Genomic DNA, 6942 nt, shown 5'->3' with positions numbered 1-6942 from the left:
ACTACGCTGTTCTGCTTCCTATGGTCATATACAGGTTTTTCGCACGAAGCCGTATTGAACAGTATTTCTCGCGTTGTGAACGTGTGCACAGCGGTCCCCCGGGTTCGTGGTCTTTAAAATGCATTTGGTTTAAAGGCGTTCTGTGCTTCCATTGCGGAGATATGGACAAAAGAATATTCGTGCTTGGTCAGAAAAATGTCATAAAAACGAGAAAGTAAAGGCTGAGAAAGCATTCACAATGTATTTTATACACAAAGCAAGTGTTTTTGTAACTCTAAGAGATTTTGTGAAAGCGCTACAGGCGTGCCAAAATCGTTTTCGAACTTCAAGCTAACTTTACCCTGGTCCTTCAGCAATAGGATTTATACTCTCCAAGATGATATTTGCACTTTCTGGAGAGACGATTTTCTCCACTTCAGTAGCCCGATTTCATCGATTGCGTGGAGAGGGCTGTAGAATGTGGCGCCGCCTTTCCTGCTCTGTCCATGACAGGCGTGCTGGTCTCTGGCGCACTCCAATAAAGGCACTGGAAGCAGCTGAATCGCATTGGTGAAGCTCAGCGCTTGGCCGCTGGGCACGTCTTACCACCGTTTCTGTAGTGTAGTGGTTATCACGTTTGCCTCACATGCAAAAGGTCCCCGGTTCGAAACCGGGTGGAAACAGACTTCTTTTGTCACCACGCACAAAAGGGGATTGGGGATTCATTTAGCGCTGTGATCGAACAGACCCACTCACCTCTTAGTGTGGTGGAATCTGCACAGTGCATGTCGCAGCGCATCTTGCTTTCACTTCAATGCGCGTCCTGATGTACCCCGGTCTCCCACGTGACAGGTGGGGACAGGTGACAGGTCCTATACTAACGAGGAAGACATCGCTCTCTCCGACCCCCGGCATTGTGTCCCGACCCACCATGCTGGAAGCCGGCGCGTGCTGTGATTCCTTTACGGAGCAGAAATGACAACCGAGGAGCCGAGAGATCATTTCAGCATTTCGCGTCTGAACGGAAAACACAAACGACCAACTCGGAATGACTTGCCATTGACGCTTATCAAAGCGTTCTTTGTGCATCGAACAGACCCACTCACCTCTTAGTGTGGCGGGATCTGCACAGTGGATGTCGCAGCGCTTCCTGCTTTCACTTCAATGTGCTTCCTGATGTCGAGTCGTGTGCCGTGCGGAGGCTCTGAAAGCGAGAGCAATGAAAAGGTGCACGAAGCTGTGAAAGAAAACAGAGAAGTGAAAGGCAGTCCTCTCTCTAAGGAGGTGAAAGAAAAGCTACGCCCCATCGGGGAATCGAACCCCGGTCTCCCGCGTGTCAAGTGGGGATACTTGCCACTATACTAACGAGGAAGACATCGCATGCTCCAACCCCCGGCATCGTGTCCCGACCCAGCGTGCTGGAAGACGACGCGTGCTGTGATTCCTTTACGGAGCAGAAATGACAACCGAGGAGACAAGAGATCATTTCAGCATTTCGCGTCTGAACGGAAAACACAAACGACCAACTCGGAATGACTTGCCTTTGACGCTTTTCAAAGCCTTCTTTGTGGACGACGACTGCGCCGCCTAGCAGATACAAATGGGTTGTACAACTTTGAAGTAGCAAATGGAAGAGGGCTAAGCCTCCTCTCTTTTAGCCCAGGTTCGATCTGTCTCCCAGAATCACCAGGGCGCGCACACACACACCCGTGCCGTTGAAGTGCTCTGCTTCATTTCTAAGGGCAACTCAACATTCACTCCTACCCCGAGTGCAGAAAAGACAGCGTCCGCAGCAACAACAGCTCAGGTCTCTGCACATGAGCTAAGCTGCCCCCATCTCCTCTGCTCTGCGGCTCCTGCGGAGTGGAGTCCTGCCTGGAGCCGTGTTTGCAGGCGGCAGCTCCCCGCGCCCTGTCTGTGCGTCATGTCCAAGAGCTCCTGGGAGGAAGAGAGAGCCCTCCCACTCGGGGGCTTTTCCACGGTCTGTGTGAGGAGGGGCGAGTGTGTCTAGTAGCTTATCGAGCGGAAGCCTGGGGCGGAGGAGAGCTGTGATCGTGCAGACCTTGAGGTGTCACCTCTTTGTCTGCTTTCCCTCCCCCCTCCGCCCAAGCTCTGCTCCAAAGTAGCCCGGCAACCCCTCACACCTGCACGTGTCACAACCTAAGGTGTGGTCATGAGACACCCATGGGGTGTCGTTCTGTTCTTGCTAATTGTTTCCTGCCCGTCGCAGGCAGGAGTCCATGCGAGGAAGATGTGCTGGACAGAGCTCAGAGGGCGCACCTGGGTGGCTTTCCTTCTGAATGACGTTTCTGCAACACTCCTCCGCTACTCTTGGTGCGCTCATGCCGCAACACAGGAAGGCTGGAGCAGGTGGCTGTGGGCTTTGCGCACCGCTGAAATAGCTCAGTTGGGAGAGCGTTAGACTGAAGATCTAAAGGTCCCTGGTTGGATCCCGGGTTTCGGCATTTTGTTTCATCGCGCCCTTTGTTCCTCTCTCCAGCGCCCCCTGCCTAAAGTGACGCTTCCCTTTCTCAGCCCGAAACGCAAGCGAGACACCAGCAGCAGTCCCTGCAGGTTTCCGTAGTGTAGCGGCTATCACGTTCGCCTAACACGCGAAAGGTTCCTGGTTCGAAACCGGGTGGAAACAGCCTCGTTTTGCACACTCCTGTACTTCACAGAGGTCTTGAGCGACCGGTCATTTGTTCCCAATGTATTTCCGGTGCCTTTGTGCACTCTTGTACCAAACGCAAGTTCTTTCTGTACGCGGAGCTGATCATTTGCAATTGGGCTGTGCCGACAGACCAGGACGAGCTCTGTCGGCTCAAAAGCAGCGCAGGACCTGCAAGAACAACAGAAAGATTAGCATCCATTGGGGGCCTCTTAGTGAGCCCAAGATCTCATCAAGAATCGGCTCCAGCAACAGGGCTGGGCGCATTGTTCCATTCTCCGACCACTCTCGGTGTAAACAAGTCCCTCCTGGTCTCTGCTTGAAATGCACTTTCCTGCGTTTGCTTTGGTGTAACTGGCTTCCCCTGCATGGGCGAATGTGAAGAAGATCCTTAGTAAGTCATTGAAGAAAACCGAGAAGAGGTCGGAGTGGCCTCTGTCGTTCATCAACGATCCAGTCAGGCAGTACTCCTCTGCAAAGCGCCATTCGTTCACATCGATTGGCTTTTTTTTGCCTTCATTCGTGCAAGTAGTAAAAGCAGACGCCCCTATTCTGCCGTGACCCGGATTCGAACCGGGGTTGTTGCGGCCACAACGCAAAGTACTGACCACTATACGATCACGGCAAGTTACCGATACACACGTGGCAGGGCGGAAAAGGCTGTGCTCTCTTCGTGTGACATAATTCGGAAAAGTCCTGACGTTGCATTTCAACTGAGCCCCAGTATACATTGACCCTTCGACACTTTGAGTGACAACTCTCTTGCGTGTTTTCTCATATTTATGTAGTTTGCTTGCATGATGCCGGGAACAGCGTGGTTGTTCGCTGCCATATGGTCTAGCGGTTAGGATTCCTGGTTTTCACCCATGCGGCCTGGGTTTGACTCCCGGTATGAGAACGTGTCGGTTTTGCCTCCTGCTTTCCAAAAGATCAGCACCGTGTACGAAGGAGCCGCATTAAAACCACTCGAACGTGCAAAACTTTCGAGAAGAGGGGGCGCTTATTTCCAACCGAAACTTCTCGCGTGTGAGACGAGCTGATCATCGCTGTGGGAGGGTTACTCTGGTAGACAGGGCTGATCTTCGGCAATAGGATTTATACTCTACAAGATGATATTTGCACTTTCTGGAGAGGCGATTTTCTCCACTTCAGTAGCCCGATTTCGTTGATTGCGTGGAGAGGGCTGTAGAATGTGGCGCCGCCTTTCCTGCTCCGTCCATGACAGGCGTGCTGGTCTCTGGAGAGAGAGCACGGTCCATCAGCGCACTCCAATAAAGGCACTGGAAGCAGCTGAATCGCATTGGCGAAGCTCAGCACTGGGCCGCTGGGCACGTCTTACCACCGTTTCCGTAGTGTAGTGGTTATCACGTTCGCCTCACACGCGAAAGGTCCCTGGTTCGAAACCGGGAGGAAACAGGCTTCTTTTGTCGCCACGCACAAAAGGGGATTGGGGATTCGCCTAGCGCTGTGATCGAACAGACCCACTCACCTCTTAGTGTGGCGGGATCTGCACAGTGCATGTCGCAGCGCATCCTGGTTTCACTTCAATGCGCGTCCTGATGTACCCCGGTCTCCCGCGTGACAGGTGGGGACAGGTGACAGGTTCTATACTAACAAGGAAGACATCGCTCTCTCCGACCCCCGGCATCGTGTCCCGACCCACCGTGCTGGAAGCCGACGCGTGCTGTGATTCCTTTACGGAGCAGAAATGACAACCGAGGAGCCGAGAGATCATTTCAGCATTTCGCGTCTGAACGGAAAACACAAACGACCAACTCGGAATGACTTGCCTTTGACGCTTTTCAAAGCCTTCTTTGTGGACGACGACTGCGCCGCATAGCAGATACAAATGGGTTGTACAACTTTGAACTAGCAAATGGAAGAGGGCTGAAGTAAGAGACAAGATGTAAAAAGGGTTAACTTAAGTCAGTTCTGCCTGAAAATTAGACTTCTAAGCAACAGGGGTTTATGGCAGGAAAGGGGGTTAACTGATAAGGATTCCAGATGCGAGGGGGCATAATCTTAAACTGACCATTTGGCCAGGGTCTCTTAACTGGCCAAATACCATGACCTTCCCCCTTACCATAACACCGAATGACGTCTGAAGCAGCAAGCAAGGACTATATAACCTAAAAGTTTGTACCGGCACATCGAACAATACTTCGGTTTTGTTGTTTCTTTCTTTACCGTGAAGTTCAGGACTGGTGTGGGCCTTAATTGCGCCCGGAGTTCTGAAGTTCAGGACTGGTTTGGGCCTTAATTGCGCCCAGAGTTCTGAGGCTCAGGATCGGTGTGGGCCTTAATTGCGCCCGGGGTTCTGGAGCAAGTGGTGCATTAAATGCACGTAATTCAGGACTGGTGTGGGCCTTAATTGCGCCCGGAGTTCTGAGGCTCAGGATCGGTGTGGGCCTTAATTGCGCCCGGGGTTCTGGAGCTGAGTGGTGCATTAAATGCACGTATAATCCAGGATTAGTGTGGGCCTTAATTGCGCCCGGGGTCCTGAGATTAGCTACGCCTTGATCGTGCACGGATTGGCGTGGCGTGGTTTTTTGTTTTAAAGGAAACAGAAGTAGAAGAGATATATATATATATGTATGTATGTTTTTGGTGTTTTCCTTGTTTGTGAAATACATATACACACGCACGACACTAACATAAACACACCTCATAATAAAAGAGCAAAGCATTAAGTAGCAGGATTTAAAGGACGTTGAGACCCGAGAATCGCCCTGCTTGAGCTCAGTGTGTAAGTCCACCCCGGGGCAAAAGCAGCGATGCTGGCGTTCTGGGGATGGTGAATTACTGATCAAGAAAGGGGGTTTTCGAGGTCTCGTTCCTTACCTGTGAACAGTGCAGTGTAAGTCCTCTCTAAAAGTCTCTGAGAGGCATTTAGATCTGGAGGTAACAGACGCCCTTAGCTGAACAAGTGCAGTAATGCACAGGTTTTTCCTGTGCGACAAGTGAAAACATCCCCCTACTGAATGAGCTGTTACCTCACACACGACAAAAGTAAATCTTAAAGAAACCAAACATGTGTGCTAATCGGGTGTTTGAGAAAGTGGTAGAAGTATCTGATTACATATCGGAAAAGTGTAAGTTAACTGAAAGGGAAGAAAAATATAGGAAGAAGCTGAGTCTGTCAGAAGGAGTTTGGGGCGAAGATGCCTGTAAAAAAGCGTATGAACATTGGAGCAAAAACAAAGATTTAGCTGCAGCCCTGGTGATCGGCCGACACCTGAGGTGGCAGATTAGCATAAAGGAGAAATCAGAATGGGATAAAAAAGAGAAGGAGTTCACAGAAAAAATAAAAGCGTTAAATGAGAGGAAAGATAATTTATTCACGGCAAAAGAGGAACTAGAAAAAAAGCTGAAAGAGGCAGTACAGGAGAATGAGAAACTAAAGAAGGAATTAGTTCCTGGTCACGCTGCACTGGTTAATGTGTTATAGCCGGCGACTAAGTTATATCCTGTTCTCCCACAGGGGAACAAACTGTCAATTCCCACAGTGGCCATATGGAGATGGGGGCTGATTGGGATAACACTTGGTATGAGTGTGATAAAGACGGATCAGGGTCTCCCCTGTTAGAGGGAGGGCGCCCGCAGATCTGTACTCTCACTCGAAGTGGGAAAGGACTTGATGTAGCAGGGGCTGGCGCCGTTGATGACAGCGCCACTCTAACTCCGTCTCGCACCCCACCGAGGGGGTCCGTTCTAGCACCTACCTTCCCTGAACCCCCAATACGATCAAATCCAAAACCGGAGGATATTGACCGGTGGGCTAGAGAAGTACCGCACCCAAAATTAGGGATGCAGAGAACCTGGAGTGTGCTTCAGGAATTAAAAGATACTTATGGTATCTCCCCCCTGACTGCCGCTATGATCCTCAGAAGGACAGGGGAAAAGCGTGTCGGAGAACTTATACAATTGTGTGAGGATAACGGCAGGGGAGGGCGATGGGAATGGGTTTGGCGACAAAATTATCCACCAAAGACAGATTGGAAAAAGATATCTGCGTTTCAGCAAAAAGAAAGCGAGGATGTGGCTGACTTCACTGACCGCTTCGTCACACTCTGGCTGGAATGCTCAGGACTAAGTGACGAAGATGATGTGAATAGTGACGCCTCTGCTGTGATTAAACAAATTTATTTGAGCGGTCTTAAGCCTGATATAGCCAAAGCCCTTCAGTTAAAAGAGCCCGAAATAGGGCAAGATACTGTTGTAACAGAAGGAATAAGGTTCTTGATCCCGAGATGAAGTAAAACAGATGAGTTTATTGCATGAAAGGAACAATAAAG

At 50.4% G+C, this 6942-nt stretch overlaps 1 non-coding gene across 1 annotated transcript; it reads left to right on the top strand.

Moving 5' to 3' along the window:
* The first annotated feature begins 589 nt into the window (after window positions 1–589).
* trnav-cac (transfer RNA valine (anticodon CAC)) lies at window positions 590–662 on the top strand. Its single transcript has one exon. It is a non-coding gene; the product is annotated as a tRNA-Val (tRNA).
* Window positions 663–6942: the final 6280 nt, after the last annotated feature.

Source organism: Atractosteus spatula, chromosome 10 (assembly GCF_055471065.1).
Source record: "Atractosteus spatula isolate fAtrSpa1 chromosome 10, fAtrSpa1.hap1, whole genome shotgun sequence".
NCBI lineage: Eukaryota > Metazoa > Chordata > Actinopteri > Semionotiformes > Lepisosteidae > Atractosteus > Atractosteus spatula.
This window is presented reverse-complemented; position numbering and strand designations above follow the sequence as displayed.